General features: G+C 41.2%; 1 long non-coding RNA gene across 1 annotated transcript in view; it reads right to left on the reverse strand.

Annotated features, from left to right (window-relative positions):
• Positions 1 to 15028: 15028 nt before the first annotated feature.
• LOC143484189 (uncharacterized) overlaps positions 15029 to 17991 on the reverse strand; it is a 56155-nt gene continuing 53192 nt past the window's right edge. Inside the window, exon 5 of the long non-coding RNA XR_013122568.1 lies at positions 15029 to 17991. This exon is cut by the window's right edge and continues 653 nt beyond it. This is a non-coding gene — a long non-coding RNA (uncharacterized LOC143484189).

Raw genomic sequence — 17991 nt, forward strand, 5'->3', positions numbered from 1 at the left:
CTATCAGGTTGTCTGTGTGTGTGTCTCTCTCTCTCTCTCTCTCTCTCTCTCTCTCTCTCTCTCTCTCTCTCTCTCTCTCTCTCTCTCTCTCTGTGTGTGAGAGAGAGAGAGAGAGAGAGAGAATAAAGTAATTTCTATAGTTTCAGAATGAATATAGATTCTGAATGGCTTCCTAATCCACCATTTTTGAATGACTACGTTTGTATCTCCTTTATTGATGCTGTTCTCGATTGAATCATCAGGTAGGTAGAAGCAAGAAGTTGTCAAATATCATTTGGCATATCATCATCATATAATCATATCAGCAAATATCATTTATTTTATATTTATTTATTTTCGATTCAATGTGTGTGTCTTAATTGCTAGAAAAAGGTGTAAGGTGCACTCATCCTGCAAACATACCCAAACAATGGATCTGCACTGAGAGATCACACATGCTACTCCTGGATCTTCTGACACACAAAGGTGGTGAAATGAAGAAGAGGTTCAAAATGTCTGGGAGCGATTAATGCAGAAGTTACCGTATGGAGACCTGGTTATTAATGTAGCAACCATGATAAATTGTACATGGACAGAGGAGGTGCTCCCTTTCGGAATGGTAGTGTGTGTGTATGTGTGTGTGTGTGTGTGTGTGTGTGTGTGTGTGTGTGTGTGTGTGTGTGTGTGTGTGTGTGTGTGTGTGACACATAGCTGTCTCCGTGGCTAATCAGAATAGGATGAACAGTATAAAGAGAACGAGTATCTCATTGGTGCAGGACTGTACACTGATTATGTTAACAGAACACAAAACAAAACAAAGAGAGAGAGAGAGCTCTCACACCTTTTCAGTTCTTATATTCTTGTAAGTCGTTCCTTTATTTCATTTCAGACTGTACGTAGACACTAACAGACAATAGAGAATACACCGTAACAGCCAATAGAAAACAGAGGGTTAATACTGAGGGTCGTACCTGGCCACCCATTATTCAGCCCACCTGTAAGTCCTCACACTGCATACAAAACAATGAAACAAGTTCAAGTTCAAGACTTCAACAACGCCACTGAAGTAGAATAGACAGGAGTGGAATAAACAATGGCATTAACACCTTAAAGTTCAAGTTCAATTAAATTAAAACCCCCATTTAGACCAGAGAAGGGTATATAAGGTACTGAGTCGTGAGTTTAGGAGCAAGTGAGGTGACAACGTTGGGGGTGTCCACCGTGCTCTATGTGCCTCCTGGTGCTCCACATGCTAACGCTGACCTCCACCTCTTGGTCAAGGTTTCAGTGTGAGGACGCTGCCACACACCAGGAATCTTCCCTGCAGGATCAACCCGATTGGACGTCAGGCCCACGACTGCAGCGCATCAATACACGAATACAGAACCACTAATAAAATGCCCTCGGTCACTGGTCACCCGTCCGTGGAGATATCGGACTTGGATATCTGTGAGTGTCGGGGGAATGGAGTTAATCCTGAAGGCATATGCCCCACACTCATAATCTCTTAAAGGATGCAGGTGCCGGGTCAGCGTGCTACAGCTCGTTAAACCTGATTCAGGACAGACAGGCGAGTCAGGACCACGAGGCAGAGTCTCTGCTCTCGGGCTAACCGCATTGCCGTTTTGGGATAACTTCCCTCCCAGGCACTCTCAAAGCCTTCTCAATATTTTATCTGAGAGGGAAAAAAAATGGCAAGTTGGGGAGAGAAGGCAGGGGCGTTGCCTGAACAAAGTCTTAATTATTTATGATCACTGTCCTTATGTTAGCTCCCTCTACTGTCTGCCTGAAGCATTGCGGTAATGAGACAGTTGGGCAGGGAATTCACTGGTCTGCCCATTGTTTCTGCCACAAATGTGGTTATGGTTCCTGTTCTTATCCTCATTAAGTTCTTCTCACTGTAAACATTACAAGGTCTATATTTCCCTAAAGTATAAAGCACTTTCCCTGGAATTTGAACCTGCGTTTGTAATTTCTCTGTTGTGAGTTCTTGAGAAGCAGCCAGAGGACCCAGACCCTGAAGTGTTCTGGAGGGATGCTGTGTTCACCCCTGTGGAAAAGGCCTCCATGACACCATATAATTTGCCTGAATACAGTGTGTCATCTTGAAAAACGATTTTATGGGTACAGACGGGCTCATTCTTCTACTTATAAAAAGATTAAGACTCATTTAAGTCTCTTTATCGACTTGCTCCTCCCCCTCTTTCTCACTGTATTTTATATGGCATTTGCATATTCCTATCAGGTTTAACATGTATAGCTTTATAACTAATGGAGAATTCATTCCTTTCCAGCACACCCAAATGCTACAGGATACAAGATCTGGCTCCTAGATATATAAATATAGAAGTCATATCTACCATCACCCTATATATAATGTTAGATATGGCTTATCTGAGTTGTTTCATATTTGTGTAGCGCATGTGTGTGTGTGCTTGTATTTAGCATTCTGTGGGTACCAAACTTTGCACGATGATGGGAAAATAGGAACATTTTAACATTTGGTTTGGGGTTGGCTTGGGGTTTATGCATAACAAATTTAGCTACTGCAATACACAACTGAATGTAAAATATCCAAGAAAGACAGTAGTATAAAACTGCTTGGTGGTGCTTGTGTGTGCACACTGTATGCGAGTGCGTACTGACTGAGCTAACCGTGAGAGACTTATATTACTGCTCCTTCCAAATGGGTACGACACACCGCGAAGGCACCGTCAGCTCGGGGCTGAAGTCAGGCACTTCAGACTGCCGATCACTTCGAGGCCCTGAAAGGCTGCCTCGCAGACTCTGGCCGCTAAGATCCCTGCCAAATTCCACACAAAGCCCTGCCCCCTGCTCGCTTCCTGGCGGATTTCTATTAGTTCCGCACAGACTGGACTCGTTGCACAAGCCCAAAGCTACAACCGCAATTACACAATTATATTAGAGCGCTTGGCTCCGAAAAGCGACGCGACGAGTTCAGACGGAAAGCGGCTACAAGTGCTTCCCCCCCTCCTCACGCTGCTAACGAAGCGCCATTTTCTCACAGCAGCCGACGTTTGCCTTGAGAGACAGTTTTAAAAAGTCCAGTTCCTTTAGCGTCACTGAAAAGAGACACATGACACAGAAGGGCAGAATATTTGCTGCCAATTTTAGGAACATCAAGAGTAACGGAGACGCACACAATACCTCTGTGCACACTGTGTTTTCAGTTGTGTCTATGGTTAGTGTATGTTACAATACTACTGATGTCTGCTGATGAGATGGAGCAGTGGGTCTGTTTTGTCATAAGAATGCTTTGCCTATTGTAATAATAATAATAATAATAGTAAATTTTATTTGCATTGCACTTTCTTAAAAAGAAAATGCAATATACTAAATAGAAATACCATATAAAATGAAACAAATTAAGGAATAACATGAAAAATGTACAAAAGACACATTAAAAGAATCAAGTGACACATCAAGTAAAACACAGTGCATTGTTAAAAATGAAAAAAATGTCAATGAAGAGCAGTTAAATTAAAGGTCTTGTGAAGCAAGCCATTTATTTTGAAAGCATTCTTGTAGTTAAGGGCTTTCAGGTCAACTGGAAGTGAATTCCAGAGTGTGGGGTCATAGCAGCACATGTCAGAGTTCTTGAGTCATGTGGTATGCATCACCCGTATGTTTTCATCAGATTATCCGAGGGCTCTTAGGGGTACATACATTGTGAACATACTGCTGAGGTGTGTGTGTGTGTGTGTGTGTCTGCCACCCCCGTTATGTGCCACACCTGTGTCTTGTTTCACCCTTTGTTAGTGTGTGTACTTAAACCCCTTTGTTGATCCTTCTCTTTCAGTGAGCAAGTGTCTGTGCATGCGCTATTTGAAATTACCATTGAACTGGCTGTGGGGCTATGTTTGTTGGTTGGAAGTTTATTTCATATGTTTGTGTTCAATAAATCATCAATCTCATCTTTAAGGACAGGTATAACGCGTTCTCTCATCTTTAAGGACAGGTATGATGCGTTCTCTCATCTTTAAGGACAGGTATAATGTTTTGTGCAGTAGGACTCTAGTATCTGCATTATGAATCCTCTGTAGGTGTGAAATACAGTAGGTTTCTTAGGGAGAATATGCTAGCAGTGCATTACAGTAGGTCAGATGATATTACAAATGCATGCGGAAGAAATATTGGTTACAAAATCAGTTTTTCATTACTGAACTTGGCTATATGAAGATTATAAAGTGCTGTTCTTGAGACATTGTTGACAAGACGTTTAAGTTTAGCTCATAGTCAAAAGTGACACTTTCAGGACTTGATGTCATCTACACAGTTTAAATCAAATCAGTGGAACCCTGGGGGTCATTGGGGACATACATTATGATGTGTCATCTACATCCTGGTGAAATGATTTCACTGAGATTTAACTGACAATTGTGGCCAACAGAAGCATGTAGAAATGAAGGACTTTGGTTACTGCAGGTCTGTGTTGTGATGAGCTTTAAAGCCAGACAGAAGGGTCATATTTAAAATTTAGAATTTAAAATATTGAAGAGGAACTACCTTCTAAATAATCTTTTCTAAAATTTAAATGTTAGTCTGTTAGAGTATTGAGGGTATCAAAGTTGAATTTGGTCTTATTTAGAAAAATCCTTGTAAGTGCTGTTTAGAGACACTGTGAGTAAAATCCTTGTTAAAGTGATTGACAATAGTCAGCTGAATTATGCTGCAGTATTGTGCTGTGCATTCAGAAACGGGACACCCATTCTCTCACACTGCGTTTGCGCCGTGTGTAGTACTTGAATTCAGACAGAGGCAGTAACTCTATCTGGAGAGGTGTAGTTATGTAACGCCTGTGTAATTTCCTGCAGGAGAGCTGTATGGGTGAAGCAGGGAGTTTTATGGGTTTCAATTCCCAGGTGCCCTTAAGATTGAGCCCCCGATTAGCAGAGTGCTTGTTTCTGGTAGGGCCGTTGAATTTTCCAGCAGTTGTTTCTGATTGTCAGTGATTTTGGCAGTGATGCTGGTTTGAGATATTGTCAGAGGATCTAGAAGCATTACTTTATGCTTAATCAAAAAATAAATGTTAAGTACGGATGCTCTTTCAAACCTACGCTCCTGAACATTAATAATGTCTTGTGCTCAGTACAGAGCGTCAGTCAGCTCTGCTAGTCGGCATGCGAGTCTGAGTCTGACTCCACACGAGAACTGACCAGTCCTTGTAAGAGAGGATCTGTGCAGTGCTTATCCCCCCTCTGTAGACATTTCACACGTGATTTTATTATGGAGCCCTTTCACTTGGCCAAGCAACTTAGCGGCTCTTTTACAATATGGAGAAGTTAAGGGAGAAGGAATATTCAGCTATCAGTACAGTTTAAGTGGCAGCCCTGTCCTGCTGTCATTATTTGCTCAGTAGTGAAACACAGACACACACACACACACACACACACACAACAGGAAGAGAAAGAGTGAGAGAAAGAGACAGGGGAGGAAGAGATAGTGTGAAAGTGAGACGGAGGCTTAAGGCAGGATAAGGTTGAGAGTTTTGCGCCTCTGTCTCTCAGTCCTCTATCCTATTCTTTTCTGTTCTTCCTCTGGGCTCCGACTTGGCCAGGCAGGCAGTTTTTCCATGCGAAATAGTCATGTGGAGTAGCTGTGTCCATATTTCATCTGTCTGGCGGCATGTCGAGGTCTGTGCGAGTCATCCTGCTCTCACTGAAAGGTGTGTGTTTAACTAACAGGGAGAGAGAGGAGGAGTGCTCTTTGAAAAGCTCTTAACACAAATGGCTTGACAGCAGCCATGATACAATGTGCACAGAGTATATTTTCATTCCTATACTTTCATTTACACATGCACAGACACGGACAGATTGACACACACACACACACACACACACACACACACACACACACACACACACACACACACGTTATATGAGATTAAAAAGGCCCTCAGAGCTGTTGCTATTATCTTGTATCATGCTGTATAGCCTATTACCTTATATGGTATGTTATATATTACCTAATATGCGACTGCATTGCACACTGCATTGCACACTATATATTACCTTATATCATATACACTCTCTCACACACACTCCCCGCCCATTTCTCTGAGTCAGAGTTGTACAGGCAGGCCGAGCCTTGAGCACTCTACGCAAGGTTAGCACCTCTGTGGGTGTTGTAGTCTCCCTAGGAGAGATTTCAATGGGTCTCTCGACTTCCCCCAGATTACCCAGCCAATCACAGCTACTGGTGTGGTAGTATGATTGAAGTTTATCCTCACACTGTCAAAGACTACAACAGCTTTACTTGGCATGTCACTTCAAAGACTTAACTGTAGCCCCCATGTGCTATTATGATGCTTTCAGTTAGTCTAAAGACTGAGCTATAATAAAGTCAAACCTCAGCACTAAAGGAATAAAATAGACCTGTAAATCGCAATTGTAAATTTCAAAACTTTAATTCTGCACTACAGTAGTTCTATTATGATTTCTACCTATGAGTCGAGACCTAGGACAAGCCCCGTGTAAAGGATGAGGAAACCCATAACAACAGCCAGGCAAAGCATGACAATCAGTGCTAAATTAGCGGTGTGTCACGTGGGCACGCTGACGAAAAGCAGGTGAATGAACAAAAACTCAGACAAAAATTAAGCCGGGAAAAGTTGATGGTAACTTAATTGTATGACAACTAGGGCAAACGATAGCCGAAGTTTGACAGCAACACCCAAAACATAAAATGTTATTTACAAAGCACTGATTCATGAGCGTCAATTCAAATTAAGCAGCCGTCAGTGGAGAAAGCAAAAGTTTGGTTCCAGCTTCTTTCAAGTAAGGATAAAAAGCAAAGGAACTCAAAACTACAACCAAATATTGCAGGTTTTTTGTCAAACATATCACAGTGGCAGGTATAAGAAAATTGAACCCAGAGTTCTTTGTCACATAATTCCATGAGTAAGCTAAAAACAGCTATTGATGTGCACTCCAACAGTCAAAGTGGGAAGGACAGCAGTAAAGTATGAGTTTATGAGTCATATTGGCAGAACTGGGTCTAATCAGATGTCATCCCCCTAACTGAAACTGTGCAACACTGATTCAGTATAGTATCCAGTATAATGTGAGTAATAACACTTCCATGGTAAAAAGCCAATGCCAGAAATTGTCTTAATTATATGTGAAAGGAGCTATCACAGCCTTTTAAAGGGCTTTAAAAGTTGCTTTACAAACTAGAATTAATTGATTGAAAACCTTGAATGATTTCTGAACACAAGCTTAAACACGGCATCTCTGACGGCTCTCGGGAGGAAGTTCCACAATCTTGGTTTTAATACGGCAACAGGGCCTGCTGAACAACCACCACGTACGCATCAAACCACAGCAGTGCAGTCTGGATCTGACACAAAACCTTTCATATATGTACTAAGCTGGGCTGTTTTTTTTTTCCTTCAGTTTCCTCGTTTGAACTGTTTGATTTTATTCTTTATGAGAAGCAGCAAGGACAACCAGATGAGATGGAGATTATCACGTAAACTCTCTGTGTGTGTGTGTGTGTGTGTGTGTGTGTGTGTGTGTGTGTGTGTGTGTGTGTGTGTGTGTGTGTGTGTGTGTGTGTGTGTGTGTGTGTTTATGCATGTAAATTTGAGCTTCTCTTGAGCTTTTTCTCAGCTGAAGGTGGCCGTGCCACTCAAATCCCCGCCTGCCCTTCCGATAACTCAGCGTCTCGTGAGCTGATGTGCTGGCTGAGCGGTTTCAGCTGTGCGTAACATGTCAGCAGAGCATCTGAAGGGAACGTGTGTGGTGGGAATGCTAGCAAAGCTCATCACCCCGCACGCTCTGTTTAAACGTGAGGGGCCTCATACTGGGCTGTAGTCATTGCTTACAATCACACACAAGACTGAAGCTACACATGGGTTGAAGGTCAAGGCTTCCTGACCCACAACTGTCTGGTATTTGGCGAATATATTCACTGGATACATGTACGTGTCAACGCTTTTGAGGAAAGGGTGAATATGTCTGGGTTTTCACTATTATTGCTCAAAATGCTTTGCACTTTGTGGTCATAGATTCAAGAATTTAGTGATAGCGAATTTAGTTATGGAGACAACTAAGAGACAATGAAAATGCATTAATGATTTACATTAAAATGCTGTAAATGTCTAATACATTTTTAGTGTTTGTTTACTTATATTTGCAAAGTTCATAAATTTACAAAGTTCATATATTTAAAAATTACCATGCGGGAGATTTCTCAGGTTTTGGCTCCCAGTGATTGAACAGCTGTATTTTTATTTAAGAAATGTTGTGAATGGAGACTCTGTAGACACAGATAAGGCTGGGAATACTGCAGCTGGTGCTTCATTAAAGACGCTTGGTGAACAAATACAATACAAACAGAAGGAAGCAAAGATTATCCACACTAAACAAACATAAAATGCACTAGAGCGACACCGAAAACTATGAACAAAGACAATGATTTCACAAGGCCCAACAGAACGTTCCAGTCTATTTATAGTCTGTGTTCAGCAGGAAATGAGGAATTCAGATGCGCAGAATGGCATTTCTGTGGGCTAAAGAGCATGGCTAAAGATTCAGAGGATCATAGGTTGTTATATTGTATCAAATGCCTAAAAATAAAATAAAAGCACAATGTAGATTTGTGTACCAGTAATGTGCTTTATCAGACTATACAGTGGAGCCTTCTCCTATGGGGTATCTACAGTCACCCCTAATTCAAACAGCACCATATATCAGTCCTCTAGAATGATCATCTTCAACAGGATTTCTATAGTGAGACAAAGCCAGAGGAAGCCCTGGTGAAAACCACTAATGCTAAATTACTGTGGAGCTCATTATAAAGACACAATTAAAGGAGAGTCTATGACAGTGAGAGAGAGAGAGAGAGAGAGAGAGAGAGAGAGAGAGAGAGAGAGAGAGAAAGAGAGAGAGAGAGATGAGGAAAAGAAGAGGCAACTAGATTAGCAGAAGCCCATCAGAATGGCAAGACAGAGGCTTTAGAGGGAGACACTGAGGTAGGAGGAGGTTATTCTTATTTAACTTCATCAGACAGAAACAAGATTGGAGGGCAGTGAGACTCAAGATTTCAAGGATTACCATGAAACACAGTGGGTCGGTCCCAATGCAACGTCTGCGCGCGCACGCACACACACACACATACACACACACACCCATACAGGCTCCATATCCTTTATCCTTTCCCACATTCACAGGAATACAGACTCATTTTGGACAGACCAGGTGTGTGTAAACTCAAGCTGACATTTTGTATCCCTTGGAAAGCCTTGAAGGTGAAAAATAAATACATAAAAAATAAATTAATAAAAAATAGAAAAATGTAATTCTACACATGGATGGAAAGCATTTGAAATACTTTGATATTTGTACATTATTTTATTGCAGATCACATTTAGTTATAGTTTTAGTGGACTGTGTGAGTAGTGTGTGAGTTAATTATAGTGCCATCGCTGGTTATTCTTCCAGAACAAATGAATAAAAATCAGTGTGAAGAAAAAGTGTGAACATTATTGTGAGATCATAAGGATTTACTTATGTAGACATAATGGTAATGAGCAAGAAAAAAGGCTCTTTGTTGCATCTATAAAAGACACACACACACACACACACACACACACACACACACACACACACACACACGCCCACACACACACACACACACACACACACACACACACAGACACACACAAACGATTCTGAGATTTGGTAGACAGAAAAGAAATGATTAACGCTGTAGCCACGGTTGGTGTCAGCAGGGCCCCCGTTAGATTTCACCAACATTAAGCGCATAGAATCCCTACTTTCATGCCTCATAATTACAGGCTGCCGGGACGGAGCCGTGTGTCGGGTCTCTGGCAGCAGCGGTGCGGCCCCCTGCCATCAGCACCCGCGCGCCTGCCGCTGTTCGTTCCAACCAGTCAGGCAACGAAGACGCTTTCAAACTAAAGACGATAAAGACCTCACAACACTGTCCAGTGCAGCAGAGCAGTGGATCGCATGTGCATTTTTGCTCCCTGTCGTGCACTGCCGGACGTCACTGGATCGTCCACAGATGTTTTTCAAGGCTTGATCAGTCTCGTAATGCCGAAATCAGCACCCCCTCTGTGATATGCATGCCCTTCTCGGGAACGCGTGCTGTACATCTTTCTGGATGGAGCTATGTCCCACACATAGCGTGTGTTGTATGTGAATGCTGGTCCTTTTTCAGTCTGTTAGAAAATGTATTGATGTGTCCTGCAGTGCATCCTGTTATGTTTAATACTGAGAGTATTATAATTCAGTACATGCATTTACATTTTATATTTAATTTTATGGTGTTGCATTTGTAAAACTTGCTGTTTATGTCTATGTGGCTAAAATGATTTTGAAGTAGAATCAACAAAACAAAACGTTGCACAGAGATGCTTTTTTTTGGCAGACCACCTGCTGAGAAACGCACCCCTCTTAATTGTGGCCACACTGGTGTTACATTCATGAAACTCAAGGAGTAAACATTACTTGGTCCCAACTTTATACCTGTAAAGTTATTTTGAGCTGGGATCATCAGAGAGTGAGTCCCCCAGAAGGGACTCGGCATGGTTGAAATGACCAATGGCATATACAACATTGGATAAAGAAGCTGAGTGTTACCATTAGGCAGTAATATTAATATTACTCAGTGAGAACCAATTAGTAGTTCTAGTCAGAGTCTGTACAGGAAATATCCAAATACAGTCTAGCAGAAGCACAGAGGGAGATGGTAATGAGCTATAAGTCTTCATGACATCCAGCTACAGTTTCTAATCTCGCCAGGAGGGTAAACACTCCGTGTAGATCAGCCAGTCAGGCACAGCTGGAGGGTCAGATGCACATGCTTGTGGTTCCAGTGGACACGCCGGTCTGCAGAACAGATGAGCAGCAGCTAACCTTCACACACACACACACACACACACACACACACACACACACACACACACACAGATAGTTAGCTCTGGAAAGCACTGGACAGCTGCAGAGACTCTTATGAGCCAAGCTGTCATGGCTTAGCTATAAAGAGAGAGGTGAGAGGCAGACCAGGCATGGGGGCTTCCTGACACCTGTCTGACGAATCATAAACGTGAGGTCTCCCAACACGTCTGTGTGAACATAGTCCGAAACACTGACTGAACATTTGTTCAAAGATTACAAAATTTTGTAATCAGTATAGAATTAAACAGACAACCAATACTTTTTTCAGGAATAAAGTGTGAATAGTGGGTTAGTTTTGCAATATTTCAGAGATTAAATAAAACTCATAGTAATATATGCACTGGTCAGGGTTGATTATGATCCTGATTATGGCCAGTTTTGATCCTGGTGAAGATTCAGGACCATGAAGAAGAAAATCAAATCAAATCAAAGTTTATTTGTATAGCGCTTTTAACAACTCAAGTTGTCGCAAAGCAGCTTTACAGGGTTTACAAGGTTAAAAAGCTGTTTGATCTGGGGTTAGAAGGATTAAGCTCTCTGACATCCATATGCTTGTGACTCTTTTACACAGTTCTCAAACCTGTAATGGTGAGGTTTATCATGTAAATCATATATACAACTGTGTCGTTAGCATCAGCACGGGAAGCTGATGCAAAGTTTATCAATGAACCTCTCCAGTGGTGGCATATATTTATATACATGCATGTCCTCTTGTTTCAATAGCCCTGACATTTCAAGGTTCCATATTTAATAACTGAATAAATCTATTCATTTTTATTTAAAATAAAAACAAAAGACTGCCTCGGCCAGGTCATTAGCACTGACTGTTCTCAACTGCGTGGAAAGGTTGATAAAGTAATGAATGTCTTTTGAACAGAGGATGTACAGAAGTAGGTCAAGGTATTTCCTTCTTCCCACAGTTGTTAAAAAGAATCACTAAACCAATCACAAATCAAAATACATTTTTAAAACTGGGACACATGATATTATGCTATACATGGGTCTGCTACAAATGCCAATTATCTTCTAAACCTTTTTCCTTTTCCACTGGTCTCTGGGGGTCTTGAGTCAGTCACTAATGATATGGCAAAGCTCCCTGGCATGCCAGGCTTACATAACCTCACCATTATCCATTGGGCTGTGAGCTTAAAGCTTAGTATTGGTATTAAGCCTTCTAATATCATGGACGTAATTGGTGACTTATTGGACATGCTTGTGTCTGCAAAAGTTATTGTTCACCATATTTATGCATTAAATTGGGCCACACTAATTATGCAATCATTTAATGACCAAGTATACTTTCTTTGATTTTTTTTCTTTCCAATGATTCGACACCACTTTCTTATCCAGTCACTCACTCACTCACTCACTCACTCACTCACTCACTCACTCACTCACTCACTCACTCACTCACTCACTCACTCACTCACCCACTCACTCACTCAATCACTCACTCACTCACTCACTCACTCACTCAATCACTCACACTCACTCACTCTCTCTCTCACTCTCTCACTCACCCTCTCACTCTCTCACTCACTCATTCATTCGCTCACTCTCTCTCACTCACTCATTCACTCACTCACTCACTCACTCACTCAATCAATCAATTAATGATTAAAATCAAAGTGCAAAGTTCTCAATCAAACTGAACATTACTGGAATCTCAGCCCTTAAACAACAAGATATTTTTTTCGGTTCATCTAGTCCTGAGCTGTAGATGCAAATGTACATGCATGTAAATATAAATATAAATGTGCGTATGTGTGTTTGTATGTGTGATTTCTCTTCCCACTTCCAAAACAATTTTCTTCCCACTACACTGCCGAGACAAATTTTTCCATTTGGAATGTCACAAGTATACTGTTTACCTTCAGGGGGTGGTGTGTTTTCTTATATTTTCAGAGATTTAGATGAATGCATGTGTTGGAGAAAGGCATGTAAACTAAATAAACGAAATAAAATAGACATAAAAAGACATTCCTAATCCTTCATCCACTCACTCAAACACTTGTCGGGAAAACATAGAATAATGAACAGATATTGGTGCGGCTGAAAGAGGTTTCACGTTTTAAGCATTTCGCATTTTGTATTGTATTGGTTTTTGGACGAAAACCTAAAGTTGCACTTTGCTATAAGCAAAACTACAGGACAAAAACGAAAATGATATTAAACAAAATAAGAAAATCTGCTCCTTTTTAAGGTAGATAAAATGAATACAACCTCCCTGAAAATATCATGAAAATAAATTTTTATTATGGGTGTAAATCTCTCAGAAAATGTGAAACACAGCAGTTCAGTACTCATGGCATTGTACAATTAATGAGTTCAGTACTCATGGCATTGTACAATTAATGCGACAAGTGAGTCCATGAATGTCTTGTGCAATTACCTCCAACAAAAAATATATATATATCGTGATGGTAGTTCTTTGCTGAGTTCATGGTTCAAAATGCCCATTTCTCCATACCAGCACTTAGACCTGTGAGACACTCGTGTTACCAGTTCAACTAGCCACTGTGGAGTCCTGTTCTCTGGCCCAGGTGCTGTTTGTGTAGTGGACACTTTACTTGGGCTGGAAGGTTTGAGAAGAGGGGTTGACGTGAACATCGGTGAGGGCTTCAGCTTGAGTCAGATTGAAAGATGGATGTTTGGTAGGAGAGCAAACCTGGGGTCAGCAGATCAGATGAGAGGGTGCAGGGGTACACACACACACACACACACACACACACACACACACACACACACAAAGCTATCTACCCCCTCTTTAGCTATTCTGTCAGATGCAGGAACATACCTACAGGGGAGGCAGGAGGACAGAAGAGGGCAGAAGGATATCAGATCGAGTCGTGTTTGACAGGCTCTCTCTATCCTACTTAGCAGTGTTGTTGCCATGAGTCTTACATCATCAGCTCGCACCCCCACTCTCCAATGGCCTGCTTAAACACATCCATCAACACCTTACGCAGCCTATCACAGACCAGACCGTGTGTGTGTGTGTGTGTGTGTGTGTGTGTTAAATATCGATCATAATTAATTATATTAAAAAAAATGTAATTCATGCATTATGTAGACTCTTTGACATTTTTAATCAAAGGCATAGACTTGCTTTATCAGTATCGGTATATCAGTCATCCATGTTTAAAATGCATTAGTACTTGATGATAGCAAAACTGCTTCACATTGAATAATTCGCATCAGTAAACCACTGCCGAGATGGTGAGGCCCCTTGAATAGCAATTACTTTAGTAATATTGACCACAGAAAAAATGAATCAAATTCCTCACAGTGAGTAGTGGCTTGAGTCTGAGGCACAATGCTAGCATAATAACACAGCTTTCAGAGGTTGCTTTTAAAAGTGTGTTTCATGTTTGTCTGATGTGTGATCGTAAAGGAGTGATTCTATGCGAGCACTGAGGAGCTCCGGTTGATTCAGAGTTCTGAGGCATGTACTCAGTGCCTCCAGGGTCCTTCAGAGGGCTTCGGGCCGGGCTGATGGGACATCAGGCGAGAGAGATCTCATTAGCATGCAAGGGATGCTGCAAATTCAGCAGTGGTCGTGCCAAACTCATTTCACAATACAGAAAATATCCCTCGAATTCTTCATTTCGAAATTGGCCACCTGTCCATAACCACATCCATTTTCTATTTAATCTGTTGCGTATTGTATCGGTGCAGAAAAAGAACTGGAAGAGACTTCTGCCTGAGGGACAAACTCTTTATTCACCAGTGAAACCTTTAACAAGGAGCACACATAGCAAAACTAAGCAGAAACTAAATGGCAGGTATGTATGAAGAGGACGACACATCTCTGACATGCTAGTTATACCACTGTCTTCAGTACAGCAGGCCAGGGAGTTGAACCCTGACCAGGGTATCCACTGTGGTCCTTTAGGCAAGATCTTCAGTAATATATATATATATATATATATATATATATATATATATATATATATATATATATATATATATATATATATATATATATATATATATATATATATATATATGTCTATTGTGAACTGCTGAAGAAAGACATCTTGTATTTTTGTCTTATTGTTCTGATATTATATAATTAAGGAGCTTAGAATATTTTATACCTGTGAGATTATTTTTGAATAGATCAGTGACAGGCAGAGACAGGAGAAAATGTGATGACATTTCAGGCTAGCAGGTTAGCAGCCCTGTGAGTATATCCAATATGCAGCCTATGCATGGTGAAAATGAATGGAAACACTGTGTGTGTGTGTGTGTGTGTGTGTGTGTGTGTGTGTGTGTGTGTGTGTGTGTGTGTGTGTGTGTGTGTGTGTGTGTGCATGTGTGTGTGCATTGTCATGCCTCTTTCAGCACTTCCGCACCAGCCTGACTGACTGACAGCTAACCAAGTCCACATTTTTTCAAATATCCTGACCCAAAGCACCTGCTTCTGAACATCACAGTAACCATATACACTCTGAAGCCACAGCTACCGGGGACAGTCTTCCAGTGTGTTCTGTTCCACCTGAGTGGCCTAAGCCTTTTCATGTGTGTGTTTGGCTTTACCAGTGTAACAACTCCGCCCTGAGTTTTGTTTGGCCAAGATTAGTTTTACCTTCCTGTATTTATGCTTACAACTTTGAATATTTAATAAAGAGGGCCAGGGTGTATGCATGCATGCTTGTATGTTTTGTTTCTGTGTGTGTCTGTGTGTTGTGTGTGCATGTTAGTGTGAGGGAGAGAGTGAGAGAGAGAGAGAGAGAGAGAGAGAGAGAGAGAGAGAGAGAGAGAGAGAGAGAGAGAAAGAGAGTTTAAGCATGTGAATGTCTGGGTTTGACAATTACAATTACAGAAAAACTAAAAAAAATATCAAGATACCATTCAGCTGGGTCTAAAATGACCACCAAACATGGAGGGGTGTCTATAATTGAAAATGCCTGGCTGAGCCAATACTGCCAGTCAGAAAGGTCTCCACTGACAATGAGTGACACAGCGGCAAATTGGATGGGGTCCTGCTGACAATAAGGAATTAAATGCATGAAACACAAGTAGGTGTATTGGGGAAAATGAGGGATTTGAGTTAGAGCTGAATGCAACAGTACGTCAAACCATCTGAATCAGATGACCATTCAACTGCATCATGGACGAAGCCATACAGCTTTACTAAAGGCAGTGTAGGACATTACATCATCGGTGAACCTCACGATCATCACGATATCGTCATGCCCAGGTAGCTTAACCTGATGGTTCTTCCTCCCACCAGAATCATGGAGGAACCATCTGGGTCTGCAGTATTTGACCCATGCAGCCACACTGGCTGTGCTCTCAGAACTCTCCCTCTGAGAAGGCTCCTAAACAATATCTCCAGGTTGTGTAAGACCACAACTGTGAGCACTGGGTGCTGGAGTCACTGGATATCGTTGCTGCATAATGGCAGTAATGCATCTCTGTGGCAAAAATCCTCAGTCCAATTAATTCCCAGCAAATACAGGTCTGGCAACATCCATTATAGACCAAGGGCATCATTAAAGCTTCCAGTGAAGAGATGGTTTAAGAACCGAATGTTACAGCATTGTCAAACCTTTCAGAGTCACACAGTATCCAGTCTACAGTATAGGTCTGCACACTACAGTCTACAGTATAGGCTTGACAATTTTACAGCCTCCCTAGTGAAAACAAATCTTAATTATATTTGATATGTATTGAAATCTGTGTATGTTGTAAAACAAACAACTAATGTGTGCTTTTTATATGTATTTATCAATGCTCTGCCCTCTTTGTAATAAAGCACTTGAACAATTTAATTTCTCATACCAACAGAAAAGATCAACTTGTATTTTTGCATATTTATGCATAATTCATTAATATGCAAAAAAAAATGCAGCAATAGGAGGAAGTCGTATTTATTACTGGATTTAGGTGCACTGATTCTACAGCACAACACTGGTAGCGAACCTGCAGCCTGAACTGCTGTAAATTTGTGACATAAAGGATGTCTCCCCTCCATAGCTGTACCTGTTTATTATGTATTTTTGCACAGTGACTGGAACTATGTTTCCAGAATATTGTATTACCCATAGTTTTTGTTCCAATACACTCAAATGCCTTTATGCAAAGTATGAATTAGTCATACCAAAAAATGTGAATCCCCTCTGGTTGGCAGAGTAAAGATATACAATAAAAAGAGATGTTCCTGAGACCAAACATAGACAAAACTCATACACTGTACATTGTAGAAGTATGTTTGTGCACATATAATAAGCTTTATTATAATTAATAAGCTTAAAAAATAAATGTAAAATGTATACACTGTAAACTATATGTGACAAGAATTATTCTAATAACAGATTCAGATTTGTATAACATGAACAATAACGTCTTTTTTTTTTAGCTTGGGAAGCAAAATAAAGTTACAATTTTGTTACCCAGTGTACTGTATGTCTGTAAGTACATGTATGAAACTGAAAGAAGGGTGTACCTCTGAGTTTTACCTGGCAGTTGAAATGAAGTGTTGAAGAATTTTGCCTACCCAGGGTTTGTTGTCATTTGTAAATGAACCTTCCCACACTGCAACTGAGACGTCTGCCCCTCCTCAGTCCTCTCATTAATTTGTCCATCCTTCGTTATTTATGCCCTCGTTGACGCCTATCGATCCGTCACCCTGCCCAAGTCTCTGTTCTGTGATTATTGTTTTATTTCCTCCCGCTTTCAGCATATTTTCTCAAGCCCAAGCCTTAGCAGGGGTCATGGAGGACTCTCGCTATATCTCAGGCTGATATAGATGAAAGGCTGATAATTTGTTGTTGCAGAGGACGTGTGGGGAAGGAGAGAGGAAGAGGAGAGGGGGCAGTGATTTACACCGTGGTGGTAAAAGCACAGCTCCCCACATAATGGCCTACCAGGGCTTGGCAGCAATGGCATCTTTGTGTTATTTTTTGGAGGTCTGACAAAACAGGTGCAGAGTGCAGCCAACCTCTGGACACCTGTAGAATCTTTTGAGTGACACGCGTGTGTGTGTGTGTGTGTGTGTGTGTGTGTGTGTGTGTGTGTGTGTGTGTGTGTGTGTGTGTGTGTGTGTGTCTCCATCTCC

The sequence above is a fragment of the Brachyhypopomus gauderio genome, chromosome 2 (assembly GCF_052324685.1).
Source record: "Brachyhypopomus gauderio isolate BG-103 chromosome 2, BGAUD_0.2, whole genome shotgun sequence".
NCBI lineage: Eukaryota > Metazoa > Chordata > Actinopteri > Gymnotiformes > Hypopomidae > Brachyhypopomus > Brachyhypopomus gauderio.